Source organism: Pleurodeles waltl, chromosome 4_1, assembly GCF_031143425.1.
Source record: "Pleurodeles waltl isolate 20211129_DDA chromosome 4_1, aPleWal1.hap1.20221129, whole genome shotgun sequence".
In the NCBI taxonomy this organism is placed as follows: Eukaryota; Metazoa; Chordata; class Amphibia; order Caudata; family Salamandridae; genus Pleurodeles; species Pleurodeles waltl.
In genome coordinates, this window is record NC_090442.1 from 603,927,233 (window position 1) to 603,943,324 (window position 16,092).

Below are 16,092 nucleotides of genomic sequence, written 5' to 3' on the forward strand. Positions count from 1 at the left end.
CTTACAGGTCTTCACTAAGTAATGCACCCTCCAGCAACCCAGCCGAACCCTGATTGCACCCGACAAAGGATTTCATGTTGGAGAGGGAGGAAACACCCTCCTTTTGTAGCCTCCCCAAGCCACCGGTTTGCTTTAAAGGGCACATTTGGTACCCTCCTTGCATAAACTGGTTGGCACCAGCCCAAGGACCCCCGGTCCCTGCTCTGGCAAACTAGACAAAGGAAAGGGGAGTGACCACTTCCTGTGTCTATCACCACCCCAGGGGTGGTGCCCAGAGCTCATCAAGGTAAGCACTTGATTCTGCTCTCTTGAAAATAAGATGTGCAGAGGATCCTGGGAGCATCTGAATGGCCTGGTCAGGCAGGTGATGTCAGTGACCCCCCTCTGATAGGTGGGCACTCTGCGGAGTGACCAAACCCTGTTTTATGGCGTTTTAGGAACTCCCCTGCAGGTGGATCCCTGGATTCATGTGCAGGACTCCACTAGGACTCCTCTGCATCGTCTGCTTCTGCTCCTGGCCACTGGAACCACAACTGGACATTTGAACAGACAAGACTGCAGCTTCTGAGACAACCTCACCTTGCAGCATTGTTCTGTGGCTCCTTCCAGCAGCTGAAACATTTCCATGGCTGTGCATTCTCTGGATTTGGCAAGAGTTCAGCTGCACTAGGAAGCAACAAGAATGCGTGGATCTGCTCTCTGCTGTAACTGCGTGGATCCTGCATCACAGGTGGTCTGGAGTCTTCCTCTTGGTCCTCTCTGCCTGCTGTCCAACTTGGGAGACAGTGAGCCCTTGCCTCTCCTTGTGGACGGTACTCCTGTACACCACAACTCTTGCAGCAACCAAGGCTTGTTGTCTCCTGCTCCAAGGGATCTTCAGGCTCCGGGTAGCCCCGGCTTCCAGCACTTCATCCTTCCAAGGACAGACTCCTCTCTGCTGCTCCAGTGATGTGGGACTCCTCTCCAGGTGAGGCCTCACTGCAACTTATTGTACCTGGTCCCAGTGTGCTACATGTGGAGGTCCTCTTCAGCCTTGCAACTCTTCTTTTGCCTGCTCTTGCATTTGCCAAGGCTTGTTGGTGGTTCTTCTGACCACTGCCTGGATACAACCCGGTGGCCAAAGTGGGACATCATCTGCTCGGCCCCAAGAATGTTTTGTGCAGTGCCTGGACTCCACATCTGATCTTCATCTCTACTTGTTGACCTGGATATTCATCCACAGCAGGGTGGGTAGTGGCTCCTGCCTTGACTGGACACTCCATCGTGGACTGGACACTGTCCACTTCTTTTGCTGGTCTTCCTCTTCCAGAATCTACCTTTACGTTCCACTTGTCTGGTCCTGTTCTTGCACAGTTAGTTTTCTAAGTTCTCTTGTTAGTCCTTGGGAAAAGCAGGTACTTACCTCATTGGGTCCCGTGTTCTCCCAGCTCCCCTCCAACGACTCAATATCCTTGGGTGGGGGACTGCACTTCCCATTCCACTATTTTAGTATATGGTTTGGCCCTCCTCTAGGGCCCTCACTATTTTTCACTATTTCTTACCAATGCTTGTTGTTTCTGCTGCTAATTCCTAATTATTAGTTTGTATACATATATATGTGTACTTAACTCCATTTGGTGGATAGCCTATAAGTAATCTAGTTCAGTGTTAATATAATAAAGTACCTTTATTTTTGCAACAGTGGGTGGTTCTTTCAGGTGTGGTAAGCCGCTGTGTGGCTGCTGTGGTATTGCAAATGCTTTACACACCTCCTAGATAAGTCTTGGCTGCTAATCAACAGCTACCTCTAGAGAGCCCTAACTTCCTAGACACTGCCTTCGTTCACTAATAGGGGTTATCTGGACCCGGTATAGGGTGCCAGCAAGCTTCCTACATTAGTGGTGCAGCTGTGGGATAAGACACTTGCAATTGCCTTACCACTCTCACTAGTAGTTTTCCACAGGAAAGCCCACTACTAGTGTTTAGGACGCATTGAACTTAGTTATTAGGATCACTAGTCTCCTCGTTTGGGTAAGTTGGGGGTCTGGCATATCCCATTCTGCAAACTCTTAGGTAGTCTAGTTTCTTAGAGTAGGTAGGTGAACCCACACTACTCAGTGAAAAACACAACTCCGATCCCAGACTCTCAGTATGAGAACTGCACTGCCCTAGTTAGGGAATTCCACAGACTGAAGTTAGACCAGCCCAAACTGAGGCTGCAGCAACAACAGTTAGCTCTAGAAAGGGAGGCCCGACAGTGGAAAGGGACGGACAGAATTTTGGGCTAACTCCCCATGGTGGCAGCAATAACTTTAGGGACAACAGAGTCAGGGAGGACTCCTAGGACTCTAGAAACCTGAGTAAAATAGCCCCACCTCACAAGGTGGGAGATGATATCCACAAGTGGTACACTGCCTTGGAGAGGCCCTGTAAAGTACAGAGGGTCCCTCAAAACAATGGGCAGTAATCTTGTCGATCTCCTTCTCTGACAGAGGCAGAGACAAACTCCTCACTGTCAGGGAGGAAGATGCAGATGACTATCAGGCCTTAAAGAATACACTTTTAGATTGGTTTGGGCTATCCACAGAACAGTAAAGAATCAAGTTCAGGGAGACTAAAAAGGAGTACTCCCAGGATTGGGTAGATTTTGTGGATTGCTCTGAAAGGCTAGTTACATGGAAGCAAAGTAAGTAAGTGATCATCAGGGCTTGTATAATCTTTTTTTTTTAAGAGAGCACATTCCTAACAATTGCATTTCTGATCATCTGCATCAGTACCTTGTGGACTGTGATCTGATCTCTCCCCAAGAATTGGGAAAGAAGGCAGACAAATGGGTCCGCACCAGGGTGGGTAGAAAAGCTTCTTGTGGTCAGGGGTTGACAACAAGTAGGATTCTGCCAAGAATCCAGATAAGGGTGGGGGCAAACATAAAGAAAACAAGTCATCATCAGGCCCACAAAACTTTTCTGGAGGTGGGTCCCTATCAGTGCCAGGGAAAGGATTCCCTGCCACTGATAGTGCCTACCACCATGGTTTTCGTGGCGGTAAGAATGGCACGAAAACCATGGCGGTAGGCTGGGTCGCAATCCCAAAGGTGGGATTGTGACGGCCGCTGGGCTGGGGACCGAAGTCTCCAGCCCAGCGGCTATTACCACCCTGGCAGCCGGTGTGTTAAAGTGGCTGTCTGTGATGGTGGTTACCGCCAGGGTCAAAATCGCATTTTTTTTTTTTTTTTTTTTTTTACCGCCGGCCTGTTGGCAGTAATAACGACGCTTTAACACCGACAACCAGGGTCGTAATGAGGGGCTAAGTCGTCTTCCTCTTCCCACAAGAAACCTTAGAGCTACATTTGTAGACAGAAAGGCCATAGGGCAGATGCTAGCACCTATCCTAAAAAGAGCACCAAGCCTACTACTACCACCTCTACCCCTAGTTCCTCTAGCATTAGCAATAATGGTGGTAGCAAATGTCAGTCCAAAAGTGTAGCTGGGTTCACCTTGGGGACTGTAGTGGGCTCTGGTTAGCCAGGGAGACCACTGAGGAAGTTTTGGTCTCTGAGGTGGTATTGACCTTGCCACCCTATCTGCTTATTTCCTTAATATGGATAAGTACAGGCAGCACCCCTTAATAAATGGTGTTGGGCCTGAAGCCTACAGGGACACAGGTACCAGTGCCACAGTGGTGGCTGAAAAACCTACTTGGTCACACATACCAAGTGACTGATGCTCATAACAACGCTCCGTGTCACCTCATGGCGGTTGTTGACTTTAGCTGGGTGGAGGGGGGTTACTGGCCCAAAGAACGTTGTACTGTCCACTGATCTACCTGTAGAGTGTCTGTTAGATAATGATTTGGAGACTTCAGCTTGGGCTGAAGTGGAGTTGGAGGCCCAGGCAGCAATGCTGGGCATCCCTGGGCATATCTTTGCTCTAACGGCGGAACAGGCTAAAAAGCAAAGGGAGCAAGGAGCACTGGAGCCTGGAACAATGGCCCAGGAGGCTCTTAAAAAGAGAGGGAGGCAGGGTAAAAAGATACCCCCTGTTCAAACTTCCGTTTAGGATCCCCCTCCTGAGGGAGATGAACCTACTCCTTGGGTGGAACCTACACGAGAGGAGCTTAAAGCTGATGCAGCTGAGCTCTTGGGTGCAGGAGGACCCACCAGGTAGGAACTCTGGTTGGAACAGCAATCTTGTCCTACGCTGGAAAGTCTGAGGAAGCAAGCTGCAGCAGAGGAAGCAGGGGATGTCAGAGGGACTCATTGGGTCTACTGGGATAACCGCTTCCTCTATTCTGAGGCAAAGGACCCCAAACGTGGTGACACCAGGATGTTGGTCATCCCTCAGAAATTTATGGAATTCTTGTTAACTTTAGCCCATGACATTCCCTTTGCAGGGCACCTGGGGCAAAGTAAGACTTGGAACAGACTTGGCCCTCACTTTCACTGGCCCCACATGTCTGAAGACACTAAGGTGTTTTGTCGCTCCTGTGTGACCTGTCAAGCTAGTGGCAAGACAGGTGGCACTCCAAAGGCCTCCTTCATCCCACTGCCAGTGGTTGGGGTACCCTTTGAAAGGATAGGAGTGGATATTGTTGGCCCCCTGGACCCTCCAGCAGCCTCTGGGAATAAATTTAGACTGGTGGTGGTGGTCGTTCATGCCACCAGGTAACCAGAAGAAATTCCTTTTAGGACCACAACAGCCCCTACAGTGGCCAAGGCCCTCCTGGGAATCTTTTCCAGAGTGGGTGGTTCTGCAGAGGTGGTATCAGACAGAGGTGCAGATGTTATGTCTTTATACCTTAAAGCCATGTGAAAGGAGTGTGGGGTGACATACAAGTTCATCACCCCTTATCATCCATAAACAAATGGGTTAGTTGAGAGATTCAACAAAACCCCAAAGGCATGATCATGGGACTCTCACAAAAACTCAGAAGGAGGTAGGATGTCCTATTGCCTTGCCTTCTGTTCACCTACAGGGAGGTTCCTCAAAACAGAGTGGGTTACAGGCCCTTGGAACTTTTGTTTGGTCTTCCTGTCAGGGGTCCACTTGCCCTTGAGAAGGAAGGCTGGGAGCAACCTCTCAAACATCCCAAATAAAACATAGTGTATTATGCATTAGGCCGAAGATCCAGAATGGCTGAATACATGAAGAGGGCATCTAAAAATCTTCACGCCAGCCAAGAACTGCTGAAGCAGTGGCATGACTGATCAGAAGACTGTATTGACTGCTTACTAGCCAGGACAGAAGGTGTGAGTCCTGGAGCCTGTATCTCTCTGAGGTAAGTGGAGTGGGCCACACTTTATTGTGGAGAGAAGAGGTGAGGCCACCTACCTGGTTGACCTAGGCACTCCCAAAAGCACCGACAGGGTGCTTTATGTAAGTCGCCTAAAGCTTTACTATGACAGGACTGACATGACTTTACTCATGGTCACTGATGGTCAGGAAGAGGAGAGTGACCCTCTCCCTGACCTCCTCTCCACGCAACACAATAGATGGTTCAGTAGAAGGAGTTATTCTGCCCAACAGAAAGATGACTGCAAAATTCTTCTGGGTCCATTCTCTGAACTGTTCTCCTTGACCCCTGGTCAAACCACATGTTGTGAACGCACCATTGTCACGGGTGACAGCCTGCATGTTAAAAGCAGAATATGCCGGCAGCTTGATCATGTCAGGGAATGCATCAAAGCAGAAGTGCAAAAGATGCTTGACCTAGGAGTTATTGAGCCTTCAGACAGCCCTTGGTCTATTCCTGTAGTGTTAGTACCAAAAGCCCACTCTCAGAATGGCAAAAAAGAGATGAGGTTCTGTGTGGACTACAGTCACAAAGACTGATGCTCATCCAATCCCTAGCGTAGATGAGCTGATAGATACTCTGGCTGCTGCCAAGTATCGTAGCAACTTTGATTTAACTGCTGGATACTGGCAGAACAACATATCAGACGATGCCAAACCCAAAACAGCATTCTCAACACCTAGTGGGCATTATCACTTCACAGTGATGCCCTTTGGGCTGAAGAATGCCCCTGCCACATTTCAATGGTTGGTGAACAAAGTTCTTTAAGGCCTGGAAAGCTTTAGTGCAGCTTATGTTGACGACATAGCTTTACTTTAGCTCCGCCTGGGAGGATCACCTGGTCCACCTTGGAAATATGTTGGAAGCTCTGCAAGAAGCAGGTCTCAGTATCAAGGCATGGAAATGCCAGGTAGGGCAGGGTAAAGTGGTTTATCTGAGCCACCTGGTAGGTTCAGGCCAGATGCAGCCACTCCAAGGCAAAATCCAGACAATGTTGGATTGGGTTGGCCCTTCTACTCCGATCCAAGTCAGAGCGTTCCTAGGCTTGGCTGGTACTATATAAAGAACTATGCCTCCATTGTAGCACCCTTAAATGACCTCACATCCAAAAACGATGCCGGAGAAAGTTCTCTGGATATCTAACTGCCAGAAGGCCTTTGATGATCTCAAACAGGTCATGTGCTCTGCTCCCATACTAAGAAGCCCTGATTACGCCAACAAATTCATTGTAAAAACAGATGCTACTGAGGTAGGAATAAATGATGAGGGCCAGGATCAACCAGTTGCTTCTATAAGCAGAAGACTGACCCCCAGAGAAAAGCATTAGTCTGCCATTGAGAGGGAGGCCTCTGCTGTGGTCGGGGCCCTGAAGAAGCTGAGGCCATACTTGTTGGCACTCACTTCCTTTTTCAGACAGAACACAAGCCCCTTCTATGGCTTAAGAAAAGGAAAGCTAATCCCAAATTGTTGAGGTGATCCATTTCCGTACAGGGAATGGACTATACAGTGGAACATAGACCTGGGAGTAACCACTCCAGTTCAGATGGTCTCAAGATATTTGTGCTTAATCAATGAAGACTCCTCAACTGGGCAAGGGTAGTCTTATTGTCCGATTGTTTGGGGGAGGGGGTTGCATAGGACAGTGCCCTTATTTGTCATGGTTAGCCCCACTTTTTGCCTGTTATCAGTGTGCTTAGACTATTTTCACTGGGATCCTGCTAACCAGGACCCCATCGATAGTGTTCTCTCCCTCCAAATTTGGTTACCTTGGACTTTTGTGCACTCCACAATTGGCATACTGGTGTCCTCTTATAAGTCCCTAGTATGTGGTACTTAGGTATCCAGGGCATTGGGACACCAGGGGTCCCCCATGGGCTGCAGCATGTATTATGCCACCCATTGGAGCCCATGCAAAATGTGTCTGCAGGCCTGCCATTGCAACCTGCATGAAAAGGCACAAGCACCCTTTTACCACAGGGGACTACTCCAGGTCACTGTAAGTCACCCCTATGGTATGCCCTTCTAGCCCAAAGGGCAGGTTGCAGGTCCTTGTGTGTGAAGGCACCAATGCATGAGCAGAGGTGCCCCTACAAACTCCAGTTCCATTGCACTGGACTTCGTAACGGCACAGAAGCCATTTTACCCATGTACTGGACACAGGTCACTACCTCATGATCGGCTCCACCCCTTCTACCTAGAATAACTCCTGGTGGCCCACCGCTCTGTGTAAAGTCCCCGCCTCCACTGACCATGCGTGCAACCTGGGCATCATCCTGAACTCGTCTCTATTGACGACCCGCCAAGTTAACACTGTCTCTTCATCAAGCTTCCACACCCCCTGTGGAAGATCTTCAAATGGATTCCCCCCGACACGAGGAAGACAGTCACCCACGCACTCATCACCAGAAAACTGGACTACAACAGCGCACTCTATGCCGGCGTCACCAAGAAACTTCAATCAAGAATACAAAGAGTCCAGAATGCAGCACACCTACACTGGCACCCAGTCAACAAGTGCATCACTGAAAAACTCCTGATCCACACCTTCAAAGCACTGCACAACATAGGACTGGCGTACCTCAACCACTGCCTCACCGTCTACATACCCAACAGACGTCTCTGTTCGCCTTTGCAGCCGTCCCCAAGGTCCAAAAACGTACAGCAGGAGGAAGATTTTTCTCCTCTAGCATCCCGGACATGAAACACACTACCCCTCAAGCTCAGGCATCCCACATCAGTGAAGCAGTTCAGGAAAGACCTCAAGACCTAGTTCTTCGACTGAGCAGCATGCCTACATCCAGCGCCTTGAGACCCTATGCGTGATTAGCCGTGCTTTACAAATCCATGATTAATTGATTGATTGTGTCCAGCTACATTATGGTAACTCTGAACCCGGGCATGTTTGGTATCAAACATGTTGGAACCATACCTGAATACTAATTCCAGTATTGGTTGTATGATTCCCTTAGAGGAGCCCCACCCCGTATTGTTCCTACCAGTCTTCCAAGGTTTTGCAGGCAGCCTGCGCTGCTGTAGCCCCTCAGACAGGTTTCTGCCCTCCTGCTGCTTTCCCAACTGAGGCAGGGGTAGCCAGAACAAAGGATTGCCTGTGGGAGAGGGAGGCAACACCCTCTCCCTTGGGAATAGGTATTTACAAGGCTTGGGAGGGGTAGCCTCACCAAGTCACTGGTTTGCTTTGAAGGGCACATTTGGTTCACTCCTTGCAAAACGGTTTGCCCCAGCCCAGGGACCCCCGGTCCCTGCTCTGGCTGAAACTGGAAAAAGGAAAAGAGTTACCACTCCCCTTTCCATCACCACCCCAAGGGTGGTTTCTAGAGCTCCTCCAAGTGGCCACTTGATTCTGCCATCTTGGAAAAGAGATGTGCAGAGGCCCCTGGGAACATCTGAATGGACGGGTCAGGCAGGTGACGTAAGTGACCCACTCTGATAGGGGGTTACTGTGCAGTGTCCAAAACCCCCTTCTAGGGCTATTTAGGGACTCCCTTGCAGATGTGTAAGACTCTACCAGGACTCCCGTGCATCGTCTACTTCTTCTCCTGACCACCGGAACCGCAACTGGACTCTTCAGGAACTGACAAGACTGCAACTCCAGAGATGACCTTGCCTTGCAACATTGTTTCCCAGGTTCCTTCCAGCAACTGCAACATTTCCCTGGCTGTGTGTTGTCTAGGGTCAGCAAGAGTTTAGCTGCACTAGGAAGCAAGAAGAAATCTCTCTTGGAGTGAAGGAGTCACTCACCTGCATCTGTGGGCACCTACAGCAACGACATCCAGCTGCGTGGATCTGCTCTGGAACTGCATGGATCCTGCATCACAGGTGGTGGTCTGGAGTGGTCCTCTTGGTCCTTTTTGCCTGCTGTCCATCTTGGGAGACGGTGAGTCCCTGCCTCTCTTTACAGGACAGTACCCCTGTACACTGTGACACAGCTTATTGCCTTCTGCTCCAGTGGATCTTCAGGCTCCGAGTAGCCCCGGTTTCCAGCACTTCATCTTTCCAAGGACAGTCTCCTCTCTGTTGCTCCAGTGACGTGGGACTCCTCTCCAGGTGTGCTGATTGGGCCTCAATGCAACTCACTGTGCCTGCTTCCAGTGGGTTACCTGTGGGAGCTGCAACTTCTTCTGCTGGTTCTCCCGACTACTGAGGGTCAGCTCGGACTCCCATCCAAGGGTTGAGTACCCTGGACCTTACTGGTCCTCTTCAGCCTTGCATCTCTTTTGCCTCCTCTCGCATTTGCTTTTTGATGGTTCTCCTGACCACTGACCACCTGGAATCCGGTGACTGATGTGGGGCATCATCTGCACGGCTCCAAAAACTTCTCTGCAGCTCCTGGATTCCACAGCTGAACTTCATCTCTCCTCATCGAACAGGATCTTCATCCACAGAAGGTTTGGGTGGTGGCTCCTTCCCCAACTGGACACTCCATCATGGACTGGACTCTGTCCCCTTCTTTTGCAAAATCCACCTTTGGGTTCCGCTGGTCTGGTCCTGTTCTTGCACAGTCCATTTTCTAAGTTCTCTTTTTAGTCCTTGGGGAAAACCAGGTACTTTCCTCTGCGCTCCTGGTCGCTGGGGGGTCACTAAGGTACTCACCTCTTGGGGTCCCGTGTTCTCCCAGCTCCCCTCTAACGACTCCATATCCTTGGATGAGGGACTTAACATCGCATTCCACTATTTTAGTATATGGTTTGGCACTTCCCTAAGGCCCTCACTATTTTTCACTATTTCTTACCAATGCTACTGTCTGTATGTGTGTGTGTGTGTGTGTGTGTGTGTGTGTGTGCGCATATATATATATATATATATATATGTGTGTGTGTGTGTGTGTGTGTGTGTACTTAACTCCATTTTGGGGATAGCCTATACATAATCTAGTTCAGTGTTATTATAATAAAGTACCTTTATTTTTGCAAGACTGTGTGGTTCTTTCAGATGTGATAAGCTGATGTGTGACTGCTGTGGTATTTCAAGTGCTTTACACTCCTCCTAGATAAGTCTTGGCTGCTCATCCACAGCTACCTCTAGAGAGCCCTGACTTCCTAGACACTATCTTCAAGCACTAATAGGAGTTTCCTGGACCTGGTATAAGGGGCCAACACCATAGGTGTCCACCACACACCAGGCCAGCGTCCTACAGTATGAAGTACAAAGACAACCAAATTTGGGGGACAGAGCACAATCACTGGGGTCCTAATTAACAGGATCCCAGTGAAAACAGTCTAAGCATACTGACATCAGGCAAAAAGAAGGGCTAACCTTGCAAGAAAGAGGGGACTCCTACACGGATGATGAGGGATTTGTGTGGCGGTGGTTACAGAGCTAGGTTAGGTTGCAGCAATTGTGGTCAGCGGGTAGCCATTCCTTCCAATCATACCAATTTAAATTACAGTTGTATGGCATTATAGCCACTAGAGGTTGTTAAAGGCCCTGGACCCAAGTTGTTGGTCCAAGTTGCTGGTGAGAGGCTCGCTGTTTTCTGTCCGGCTGGTGGACTACTTTTTCTCTATTTTACTAGCGCGATTTCGCTTGGCAGAAGTCGAGCGCTTTACACAGTTAACTGCACTTTTGCGGGTTACGTACATAAATACACTTTTGCCGATAGGTGAAAAGTCGGGTTAGGAGTTTACAACGCTATGATGTGGTACGATGAGGGAGATTCAGAATGATTCTTGCTGTGGTGTGCTCGATGGCCCGTAGCCTTTGAACTAGGTGGGCCTCGCTTTTTACGCAGTCCAGTCAACTGGTGACGAGGGTCTGGATGATGGTGCATCTCACACTCTGGGAAAGCCATTTGCAAATCTTACATAACATGTGCAGGTTAAAGGAGCAGGAGGTTGACTCTGCATTGAATTGGGGCTTCATAGTGAGTTTGCTTTCCAGGATGATACTGAGATTCCTGGTCTGCTCAGCTGGAGTTGAAGTGGGCCCCAGTTCTGTGGTTACCAGGAAGCGTCCCGGAAGAGTTGTTGCTGCTGAAGATACAGACCTCTGTCTTGTCTGTGTTGAACCTGAGGCAGTTATTCCTCATCCAAATAGCAACTCTGGTCATGCATTGGTAGAAGTTGGTTCTGGCGGTGGTAGAGTTTTTGGAGAAGGAGAGAATTAGTTGTGTGTAGTTGGCGTGGTGTATGATGAGGTCAGTGGCAATTTGACTATGTTGGCAAGGGGGAGCATATGTAGATGTTGAAGAGTGTTTCTGGGTGACAAGCCTTGAGGGACTTTGCAGATGATTGGTTTGAGTTCAGAGGTGAAGGGTGGAAGGTGGACTCGGTGTGTTCTCGGTGAGGGCGAAGGTAATCCATCTGATTCCTCTGTCTTGATCCCTTTTCCAAGTTACTGTTGTAAGTTATGTTTTGTGTTCTATTTAGTTGGTGCCAGCTGTCTGCGTACGCTTAGGTGTGGTGTGGTGTGTGGGATCTTAAATAAAAGCACTTATCAGAATGCTCTGGTGTACTCCAGCCACATTAGTACATCTGTGTCCTATGCAGTAGCTACAAAACATCTCAGTGGGCAACTTTAACAAATATTATATATTCATTTGATAGAATTCATCTCTGAAGATGCCCCCATCAGGAAGAAAACAGACCGCAAAATCTGTCAAAGCTGCACAGGAAGAAGAGGCTGTTTGCCCTTATGACTTTCAGGCAGAACAAAAGAAAAGTCCTAGTGGATCTGAAGAGGACATCAGGGAAGGTGGTGTATTCCAAAATGTTTCTTGATATTATAAAATCGGGAAGGTGGTGTATTCCAAAATGTTTCTTGATATTATAAAATCAATATGCATAATATTGCACATGATGATTTCCATCTTTACCTATATGAAATATCAGTTGTGAGCACATCACATTTGAACTATTGCTTTCAAATGTCATAGTGTGCTATTGATACCAAATGATATGTGATTTGCTCTGTCTTCAGACAAGTGGCTGTAAGCGATGAAGGTGGATTGAATAAACAAATACTGTATTCCAAGCTGTTGAAGGAGTAAGCTCCATTAAGGGTCACAAACCATTTTTTGTCCACAAGGTATACTCCCTATAGTCTTAAGCTTGGAATAACGTTCTCAACTCCAATTTAATTATAAAGCAGCATACATAGAAAGAGAATAATCTCAGAATCCCTGTTCCAAGAAAATCCTCTCGAATAATTTTTCTCCCTATCAGAAGAAAGATTTGTGAATGATTCTTTTGTGTGTTAGAAATGCTTTCTGACTTCTGAGAGATTCATTTCCAACCTCTCTATTTTTTCAACATCTGATTTGTTATTTTTATTGAATTTAGCAACATTTACTCTAATTTTATAGATATTTTTCCCACAGCAGGATTAACTGCCTTGTTTCCCAATTTCTTGAGATTGTTGCTTACCCCTGAAAGTTGTGCCTGCAGCATGACATAAGTGACACCTACAGTGAGATCTAAAGGTAGATGCTCTGGCTTCTCTTGAAGCATATTATTGTTTAATCTAGATTTCTGAGGATTATGACTTGAGAGATAAGTGGCATGGCCAAGAGGCCTTTAGGAGGCTTTAGTAGGAGGGTGCCAACATGCAGCACACGGAACAAGGGCCTAAAGCTTTTGATGGGTTGTAGCCTCCACGCCTGAAGATGTCTAGGTAGGATTCTCCTGGAAAAAGTAATAAAAAGCATGCCCTTTCATTGTCACCCATGTCAGGGGCACCTCTTTTACCTACTAATGCTATAGTTTCTACGTGGTTCACCTGCTCTCATCTTCTTCGATCACCCATGGCAGAACCTCTACATTATTCGAGGTTAAAACTATGGCAGAACTCAGCTTCATGCTTGTGCCATTATACCTGATGTTATGGTTGCAACAATTAGTATCGAATGCCTTCTCTTTACTTTTGCTAACATCTGTAGCGCAGACCGCACAAGCATCCTTAAGCTCTGTATTAAAACAGTAGTCTCCTTCAATATGACTCAGACAGCAAAGACATTTTACTCTGACAGGAGCCTATTCTCCTACTACGGAGTGGAGAGATTTTGAGGATTTAGTCGGGCTTAGTTAGCCTCTACCCCACATGATTTGGGCTCATAATTCAGCTTCAGGCTGACTGCAACTGTAGTATTTAATATTCCTCTTCAGCCATGCTAGGTACAACAAAGCTAGGTGCAGTCTTCTTTTCTTTTTGATATCTTGGTGGAACAGTGCTGTTTCGGCTCAGTCCTGTAGGTTCTACTAGCTTTAACGCTGTTGAATGTGTATCCTTCATGGCAATAGAAAAAGTACAAAATGCAGGATTCTACTCCTGTTTTTGTCACAAGTATTCCTCAAGCTGACTCCTTGGTGTGGACAATGCTGAAATGCAAGGACTATATTGTTAGGCGTAAGCAGGAAGTTGAACCTCACTGGGAAGATCAGCAGTAATATCAAATTTAGTAGTAATCCTAGTCAAATTTAATATGTGTGGTGAGATTATCTCACAAAGATTTTTTTTTTTTTTTTTTTTAACCTTGCTTAGTGTCTCCACATAAGTAGGTGTTTCCAGCGGCTCAGTTAGAATTACTGATAGCTTCACTAACCTAGTAGTAAGAGAGATGTCCTTGGACTTTGTTTAAGGAGGCATGAATGGCTAAAGGCAACTAACCTCAGTCCCAACAGGTATCCTCAACATGGGAACCAAACAGGCTTTATACTTGTTTTGATGCCATGGTTCTCCAGTATTAGATCTTTCATAGATACACGTTTAAATCATCCCCGTCATCGAAGTGGGAGTGCCACAGTATCACTAAATAACCGTGTAGAATGTCTAAATAGAAAGGAATGTTAATGACATTCACTTTGCTAGCTTATTCACATTGTAGGAAGCTGGCTCTTTATGTAGTGAACCAAAATGAGGTACACCATGCAAAGAGTCCAAGCAATCATTGGAGGTATCACAATGGCACACATCACATCCCAAGTGCTCTCTTTTTGTGGTAATGTAGTTGAGCAGTTAGGCATATCAGAGGATAGTGCTAAGCATGTAAGGTACACACTCATACATTAAGTGAGACACACACTCAAGAAATCTGACACCAATTTATAAAAATAACACATACTTTTACATAATTTTAGATAACGAGATCACCACAATCAGGTGAGTACTTTTCAAGATAGGAATTTCTACAATTTTTAAAAGTTGACAGTGTATTTTTCAGATGTGGTAATGTTATCCTATGGAGGAAGAACACACACTGCATACAGTTAGAGTACAGTGACTTATTGGACTGTTCTCCAGGCCTTAAGGTGAGTATGGGGTATGGTCCAAGCCACACCAACAGGTCACCTCTGGAGGCTCTGTTGCGTCTGGGTGCAGAGGTGTGTTACGGCATCAGATGTCCTATTTACTTTAATGGGAAACAGTTGGGTTGGAAAGTTGCTGCACGTTGGGACTGGAAAGCCAGTCTGGGGGAACCCACAGTAGGGGTTCAACCCTGTGAGGCCCTTGGGCACGTGAAGACCCAGTCGGTCCACTTCTCCTCGGACTGTGGGGCTCTGGGGCAGTGGTGTCTTTTAGCGTTGTGTCTGGGGCTGGAGTTCCTCGTGGTTGCAGGAGGGCCTGTGGAAAAAGTCTGCAGGTGTGGACTGAGGGCCAGTCTGATTAAGCCTACAAGTGGGCTCAAGTCTCACAAGGCTGGGAGATGTGGGAACATCCTTGGTTCTCTTCTCCTCGGTCTGGGTGGATGGGTGCAGAGGTGCCCGAGGCATCTGGTTTCTGTCTCCTGGTCACTCTGTTGCAGGGGAGTCTGCAGAAACAGACTGCAGATGCCGTCTTGAAATCCACAGTGGGCAATCTCACGGTTGGCTTTGTCTCTGGAGGGCCTAGGGACCATGCTGACTACGTTGGCCCACTTCAGCTCTGGTGCAATGGTGATGTCCAGCTTTGGGTTTCTGGCGGTCCTGGCCCTCACAGTTCTTGCTTGTATTGCCTGCAGATGAAAAGCACTGGCAGCTCTATCCAGTTCATGGAGGCTGCAGCAGTAGGGCAGGTCAGTTGCTCCTTGAGGGTCGGGTACAGCAGGCAGGCTGGCAGGGTTAGCACCAAGTCAGCTGTGCTCCTCGGTTCTTGGGTTCAGCAGACTTCTTGTCCACTCCTTCCATTTTGTACAGCGAAGATCTAAAGTCCTGGTATCAGGGGGTCCCCTAAATACTCAAGTTAGGGGGCATTAAGGGGAGTGAAAAGTAATAGCCAATGGGCTACTTACCCTGGGGTCACTATGCCCCCTAGATGACCACATCCTGTGGAGAGTGGGCATCACCCTGTCCAGAGGTCCTAAATTCTACCACAAACATGATGGTGAAATTTCCTAAGTCTCGTCCACTTCAGGTCACCTTAGGGATGCTTCCAGTCTGGAAATGAAACACGCCACCTGCATAGCTAATTTTCCTACCTGTCCAAGTGGCAGGCGGGTCGGCATCTCCCTGTGAGAGGTCAGATCTGCATACCAAAGGCAGTGGGCATCTTTGAAGCTCCTTACCTTAAAATGCAGGTCATCCTGTGGGGAGGGATGTTACACACCCCAGCCCAAGCATGGTTTTGTTTTTGACCTCCAGAGAGCGAAGGCTCTCACCTGGGGGGGGGGGAGTGGGGGCGTTAGATTCCAGTCTGTTGTTGGCAGACTTGCAAGAACTGGTCAGTGAGCTGACCAGCAATAGGTTTTCTGAAGCACCTCCAAGGTACCCTCTGGGGGCGTGTATTAATAGATCTGTCACTGGAATCATTGAGGGTTGATTAATACGAGGTGTTTGATACCAAACATCCCTAGCTTCTGAGAAGTCATCATGTAGCTGGGGAACTTGTATT

The 16,092-nt window shown here is 47.8% G+C and overlaps 1 long non-coding RNA gene across 2 annotated transcripts in view; it reads left to right on the forward strand.

The window, feature by feature from the left end:
* The window catches only part of LOC138288545 (uncharacterized), a 372,246-nt gene that overhangs the window by 207,304 nt on the left and 148,850 nt on the right, over positions 1-16,092 (forward strand). For both annotated transcript variants that reach the window (XR_011202451.1, XR_011202450.1), the window contains exon 2: positions 11,835-11,982. This is a non-coding gene — a long non-coding RNA (uncharacterized lncRNA). The remainder of the gene's footprint in view (positions 1-11,834; positions 11,983-16,092) is intronic.